This window comes from Panthera onca, chromosome C1 (assembly GCF_046562875.1).
Source record: "Panthera onca isolate mPanOnc1 chromosome C1, mPanOnc1 haplotype 2, whole genome shotgun sequence".
Taxonomy (NCBI): Eukaryota; Metazoa; Chordata; class Mammalia; order Carnivora; family Felidae; genus Panthera; species Panthera onca.
Genome location: NC_138346.1, coordinates 52,229,968 through 52,237,550, shown reverse-complemented (window position 1 = coordinate 52,237,550; position 7,583 = coordinate 52,229,968). Strand labels below are relative to the sequence as shown.

Below are 7,583 nucleotides of genomic sequence, written 5' to 3'. Positions count from 1 at the left end.
CATTCTCATGTCTGGCAGTTGAAAGCTAGCTGTTGACTGGGAGCTCAGCTTGATTATCAACTGGGGCATGTTCATGTGGCTTAGCTTCCTCACACCTTGGTAGCTTTGGGTAGTTGAACTTCTTAAGTTAGAACTCAGGACTCCGAGTGTAAGTGTTCTCATGTGCAAGGTAAATGCCGTTTCATCTTTTATGACTTGGTCTCAGAAATCACATAGCATCATTTCTCCTTAGTCTATAGTCAAAGTAGTTATAAACCCACCCACATTCAAAATGAAGGAATGTATACTCACCTCTCAATGTGAGGAATATCTAAGAATTTTGCAGTCATTTTTTAAAACCACCAAAAGGGCTTTGCTGTCTTGCTTTCTTTTGTATCACCAACCCTTATAATAATGCCAGACACATAGGGATGCTCCTTAAGTGTCTGTTGAAATAATGAATTTTGACAGGAAAAGAAAGGGAGTTCTGTGGTTTAGGTTAAAACTGGTGAGGCACCATGAGAGTTCTCTACCTCTATCTTTAAGAAGAGGGGACACCATTACTGGCTACCTTGGGTGATGTAAGCAGTCATTTGTCTAAAAGCAGAGGGCTGACCCTTATGTTCTTCTCTTGACCCTTTTCAGTTTTTGATTATTCTAGGCCTGAGGGAGATTCCTACATTATCAGAGATTTTACTTGCATTTCAGAATGACAGTCAGGTTCCCATACTCCAATTATATGTGGCATTTTGATAACCTTGAGCAGCCTTGAATAACAAATGGCAAAGAAATGATGTGGAAGAACTATGGATGCTCTTCAAGTGGTCTATTAATAGGGAGCAACTCTGGCCACACGGATATGCAGCTGAATATTCCTCTCTGCTCCATGTTAGCTTAAGTATGTAGTAAAGTGTTTCCATTTATTGTGCCATGGGATACAGAGCAATTCTACATATGGACGAGGGGAGCTACAAGAATATTATATGCCAAGACCTGAATTAGGATGAGTTTCAATAAATGCATTTTACCCATCATACAAAATTATAAACAGGACACAAGCCATTAAAACCTTTGTTATTGTCCATTAACACCACTATCTAACAAATTACCACATTTATAAATGGAAATATCTTCCAAAAAATGTCAGGCATCTTGTTTGAATCCTCTGAAACAAAATAATTTCTGTGATGCATGTATAGTGATGCCAAGAAATCCATCTGCCAGCCAGAATTTCATCCTTGAAACATACCTTGTTATGGCAGCACCAAAGAACACAATGAGTTTTGTTTAGAGTGTCAGTCTTCCGTCCCTGGACTGAAAGGATTAGTTCTAAATTGCACATTATTACATAAGACTGCATGAAAATGTTTGCTTCTTTTGTCCTTAAAAGAAATTCATGGTGTTTTATAAATAGCAAAAAAAAAAAAAAAAAAGTAATTGCACTAAAGAAATCCATTCTGAGAGCTACAAGCAGTGGATCTGCCAGGCATTCTGTTTTATGTTATTATTTATTAAACACACAAAGGTCAGGGGTCTTCCAAGTTGGATGTGGTGGGAGGCTAAGGAGAGGCCATATAGTGCAATGGCTAAAAGCATAAGTTCTGGTGTCAGTCAGATCTGGTTTTAGCTTCTCTGACTAATAAATGTGACTGGGAAATTTACTTATGCTCTCTGTGGCTCATTTTCCATATCTGTAACATGGAGATAAAAGTATTCACCTTCTAGGATTGGTTTATTGGTTAAATGAGATAACACATGTCATTTACTCACCAGTGCTTGGCACAGAGTAGATGCACAGTTAACAAGGCAGATAAGAGTAAACACTTTCAATAGGTAGTGTGTGTGTGTGTGTGTGTGTGTGTGTGTGTGTGTGTGTTGTGTATGAGACAGGAGAAAGGGGACGAAGAGAGATGGGGGAAAGAAAGAAAGAAAGAAAGAAAGAGAAAGACATAGAGAGACAATATTTTGGAATACACATATAAAGAACACTGTTGGAGACACAGTATACTTTTGCACCTGCCCTGGCACTTCTATGTACCCAGTGTCAGAGGTCTGTCCATTGAACAGGACTCAGCTGTCCACTAAGACAATTGGAAAGCCACCAAGCCATTACAGTGTCACTACAAACAACTTAGAGGTCTCTTCTGTTATTATGGGAGGAAAGTCCCGTGTGATATACAAATAAAAGTGGACTTTTCTAAGGAACAAGAATTGGGAAAGGAGTAAAGAAAAGATTTTGAGGTAGGCAAGGCCTTTTCTCCCTTTTCAGTGAACTGGTGAGGTCATTCCTATCTTTAATCTTTGTATGTCAGACTATTTGGAAGAAACACATTCTGCAATATAATACAGTAATCTTGCCATTATTAATTAGAATAATAATTTCCATTGCTTAAGGATTATTTCTGTAATGGTTTTATTCAAAAAATAATATGCAAGTTTAGCCATGTATGTTAAGAAACAGAATATCAGTGGCCAATTTCTAATTTTTAATGGTTTTTCAAAAATACAGATTTTTATTTTACCTTACCACAGCTCTGTTTAAAAACAATTCTGTTAACAACCTTCAAATAACCTTTTAAAATATTACTCATGAATCTACGCACCTCAATAAAATGTTTCCTGTTTTTCATTTCCCCAAGGCTAAAGTGACACAATTATTAGCTTTCGATAGGGTTAAACAATAACTACCCATGCTTACTTTTGTTAAAGAAGGGAACACAAATATACCTTCAAGCACTGTAACAGTTGAAAAGATTCCCATACTTCAGTTCTTTTTTCTTTTTTCAAAAAATTTTTAATGTTTATTTTTGAGAGAGAGAGAGAGAGACAGAGAGAGAGAGAGAGAGAGAATGGTGGAGGAAGAGAAAAAGGAGACAGAATTCAGAGCAGGCTCCAGGCTCTGAGCTGTCAGCACAGAACCGAACACTGGGTTTGAACCCATGAACGGTGAGATCATGACCTGAGCTGAAGTCGGACGCTTTACTGACTGAACCACCCTGGCACCCGTCTTCTTCTCTGAAACACAGAGAATTTTTTAAAAATCAAATATTTTAAATGAAATTTTTCTCTACTTCTAGTGCTGAATAAAATCCTTTTCCTTTTACTGGGAAACCTCTTTAATCCTGTGTAGTACTAGTTATCATTTATCAGGTAACATGTAGATGCTGGGGATATATCTGTAAACAAAACAGGTCAAAATCCCTGCCATCACAGAGCTTACAGTCTAGACAGAAAATGAACAATATGAATATGGTAATAAATGATAAAGGGAAAATTAAGACAGGAAGAGATTAGGGAGTGTCAATGAGGTTGGCAGTGAGTGTGGTTTTAGGTAGTGTGGTGACAGAAGGACTTTTGACATTTAAAGAAAGATGTGAAGGAAGTAGAAAAAGATACCCTGTTTTAAGGAATAGTTAGCAGGCCAAGTGGAGTCAGCTAGGGAAATACTAAGAAATGAGAGATAAGAGAAGCAGCCTGGTAGTCTATTTTAAGGATGTTAACTTTTATACCATTACATTAAATGTCACTATAAGTATGAAATAGGACATCATTAAAGATATCTTCCCTTTGCCTCTCAAGATTCATGCTCTACCCTTTTCCATCCTTGTCTCTGGCCCAGGGAAGCTGAGCTGTGTTTTTCTACTCTTCCTCATGACCAATTGCATTTCTTCCTTTGGGCCACCTTCCTCCTCTTTCAATTGTCCAAGTGTTCCCTCTGTCAGAGAAGCAAAGATTGAACCAAACTGTGTTTCTCTGGATGGATAGTTCTCAACTGTGCCCTTAAACTCACCTGCATCCATGTGAGGAAAACCTACTGAAATACAGATTCCTTGGGCTCACTGAAGATGTTCAATAAGTATCTCTTGGTTTGTGGCCAAAGAATCTGCATGTTGATAAGTTTCCCAAGGTCAGTTCTTTCTTACTGTGAGGCTTGCAGATTAGAATTCTAATTTATAGAAACAGCACCCTTCTGATGGGCATCCAAGCAACTTCTCATACCTGAATTTTCATACCTGAATTTTCCTTGCTCCAAAAGGGAGAACTTAGAAAATTTGGTTGGGCTCTATTATATTTTGACTGAGTATACTCTACTAAAATTTTATTCGTATTTTTAGCCAATGCTTATAAAATATTTTATTTTGCAAAATATTTCATCATTAAATACTACCCATAAGAATTGTTTTGCACCGTCCTTATCAATTTGTGTCATGTGAGACAATGTCTTGTTTGCAAATTGATAACTTGTGGGGATTATCTATGACCTCTACATGTTTTTGTACAACAGCACTGACTTTATTTTTGTTTAAGTGCTAATATTTCCCATCTGAATCATTTATCAACATCATACTTTAATCAGAAATAAGGATACCCAAACGTTACTACTAAATACCATATGTTATGCTATGTTTTTGTGCTGTTCAAGTTGGTAGCACTGAACTTTGAAGACTTTTTTCAGAGTTATATGGAAGGAAATTCACTCAGTGACTTAGATTACCACAGAATTTGTGGGGAGGAATTCACATTTCCCAGCAGCATATACAGCACTGCTTTCATATTACATGCACTCTTCCGTGAAGAGAGACACTAGATTGATATTTTACAGAGTATTTCTGTTACAACCTCCAGAGTTCAGCACTTTTACACAAATATTGTCCTTTCAGGTTTTTTTTTTTTTTTTTAAAGATTTCATAGGTTAATTTGCCCTGTGCCAAAATTTGCTATTTCAGGATACTGAGGCAAACAAGACTGTCAGAAATAAAGACCAAGGGATGCAACTGTCATATACCAAGCAGATAATAGTAAATATCTACGTAAGTAGCTGAATCCAATCTCTCTGAGGAAGACTGGTTCATTTGGCCTCTTACTAATTTTGAATTTTTTTCCTAGCAGAGAGAAGGTGAATATTTTGATTGAGGGAGCTGCATAACGGATTCAGCAGAGACCTCAGGTTAAACTTGCCTTTCAAGCTGGAGAGGATCCGATGGAGTCTTTATGGCCCACTCTGGCAGGACTATGTTTACAGCAAATACTCAAAAATACATCCAAATGAATGCCAAAAGCTGAAGCAAAAGCTTGTGAACCTTTTAATAATTGTATTGCATGAAATAAAATGTCTTGAAAAAAAATTCTTACAGAATTTCTGTTTCTCTATCCCTTTGGTTAAACTAAGGCAATGTATTTAATATGAGGGCATTTTTCATAAAGTAAAGAAACTCCCCACTTTTCAGAATAAGTGTGCATTTTCTTTTATTACTGAAAAGCCATACAAAAGTTCTAAATGTTAGACATATTAGACAGTAAATGAGGATTAACTATTAAAAAGAAAAGATAATTTTATATTATATGCCTCTAGAGACTTTTTTTTATGTTATTTTAGATTTTTACCTAAGAATTCTATAGAATCTTTGAAATCCTAAATCTGAAAAGGACCTTGAAAGTTATTTAGTTTAGGAATATTAATAACAACAACAATGATGTTAAAAACACAGCTAACCTTCGGGCCCTTACCATCTTCTGGCCACTGTTTTAAGAAATTTTGCATATGTAATCTTGGTCAATCATCACAACAACCCTATAATGTAAATATTATTAAATTCATTTGACATATAAGGGAACTGAGACGCAAAATGTTTAATCTGCCTAAGGACATAGAGCTAGCAAGGGTAAGGGTTAGCACTAAAGCTGAAGAAACACTTGTAAAATTATGCCAGGCTGTTCTATCCATGGGAAGTGGATAGACACTTCCCATGGGACACAGCTGTCAAGAGTATGATTTGAGGTGCCAGAAGGTCTGCCTAAATACATCACCTTCAACACTATACAACACTGCCTCCAATTCCCACCAACAGAGAAAGTGCTTTATGAAAACATAATGCCCCCAAAAGGATATGTTTTTAAAATAATACCTAAGAAAAATTGCCTGTTAATGATAGCAAGATGAGGTAGATGCATTTTATAGAAATTTGGATGATAAAAGGAGAAAAAAAGAAAATAAAAGAGCTGTTGAAGTTCAACACCATAATATACACTCTTAGTCAATTCTGGCAAAGTGAAGGGTGATAAAGACAAAATTCAAGCAATTTGGCTTTGGTTGGATATGGAAATTATCCATTTTAAGCTATCTTCTCATTTGGGAGATGTAACCATACAGATAGCTAAATCTTTTCTATTTAAAATGGTAAAGTGTAACAGCAAAAATTATTTGTGTATAACTTTTATTTTCCTCACCACTTGCCTTTTGGAACAGAGATTCTTAAATAGGGTTCCAATACAGGATCCCTTCTGAAACATGAAATTTCCAATCTATATGTAAGAATGCACAGCACCGTAAGAAGAAGGCCAGATTCTCATAAGTATATATGAGCCCTTTCAAAACAGTTGATATAGCAGAAAATCAATTTAGCCCAGCTGCACTTCTTATATATCACCTAAATGTGTGCCTGCTGAAGGTGGTCTTTAGCGGCTACAAGACCATAACATACAACTGCTTTGAATTATGTATCCTAATGAGCATCCAGGGCCACAGTGAAGCTGACATTTTAGAAAGTGAAATATGGCATACAAAATGACCAAAAGCAGAGTAACATTACATGCCTCTGCTTTGCTAGAACCATTGTTCCTGCTTTCGCTGTTTCTGCAGCAACAGATGCAACTATTCAGGACTGGGTTTTAAGTAAATAATATACAACAAGGAAGTGAGACAGGTGTGTCAATGAAAGGTCTTAGGAAAGGGTTAGGCAATTGGAATGGGCAGTCAATTAATTAAAAATGCTTTTCAAAATGAACAAACTGATCTGACTTTCTTGGTGAGCTATTACCAAGTTCTTTTGAGTTCTTAAAACATTTTCTTTACTCTGTGTTTAACAACAAATGTGGGCCAATTGCTGTGAGTTAATTGAAAAGGATTGTTTTCTAGTTGCCAAGAAACGGCGCTTTCTTACATTATGCAGGCCATTATGTGCACAGATCAAGCTTCCTGATTTTTCTTTGAGGGTTTAAGAATATAGGCTGCCTGATTTAGTTGTCCCTTGAGGAGGAGCACAAATCAAGAAGGCTTTCAGGGGTGTTGTTCCATTTCAATTGACCAGGTAAGATTTGGATTTGAAAGTGCTACTACCTTCCTAATGCTTAACTTTTCCTAAATCATTTAAATGCTTTTATGTTGAGTGAATGAGGGGATCAAAAATGATGACTTTAAATACTTAGGGTGGTTTCATGTAAAATCATGTTAAGTTGATTTTCTTCCAGCTGAAGTTTCTGAGAGAAAAAAAAAAAAAGAGGTAGAGATAATAATAGACTTGTGAGACCAGCTCTAGAGTTTGTTTCTTCTTGATTTCAGAGTAGCAAATACGTGTAAACCAAGAAGTTGTCAGTGTGTGTAGAGTTGAAATATTAAAATCATTGCTATGGAAGAGAACATCACTATTTCTGTTTGGAGAAAAGATTTCAAATCTTGTTTGACTTGTTCCAACTGAGAAAGGGGCTTTATATTTGTTAACTTCAATAGGAAGACTTGTTGATTTTATTTATAACGTGGTTACTCATCTCTTAAAACCACACATATTTTCATTATCCGTTTTCTGTTGGCTGTTTTCTTCATATTT

At 36.2% G+C, this 7,583-nt stretch overlaps 1 long non-coding RNA gene across 1 annotated transcript in view; it reads left to right on the top strand.

Moving 5' to 3' along the window:
- The first annotated feature begins 6,808 nt into the window (after nucleotides 1-6,808).
- Nucleotides 6,809-7,583, top strand: part of LOC145715658 (uncharacterized) — a 47,498-nt gene continuing 46,723 nt past the window's right edge. Inside the window, exon 1 of the long non-coding RNA XR_014138050.1 lies at nucleotides 6,809-7,067. This is a non-coding gene — a long non-coding RNA (uncharacterized LOC145715658). The remainder of the gene's footprint in view (nucleotides 7,068-7,583) is intronic.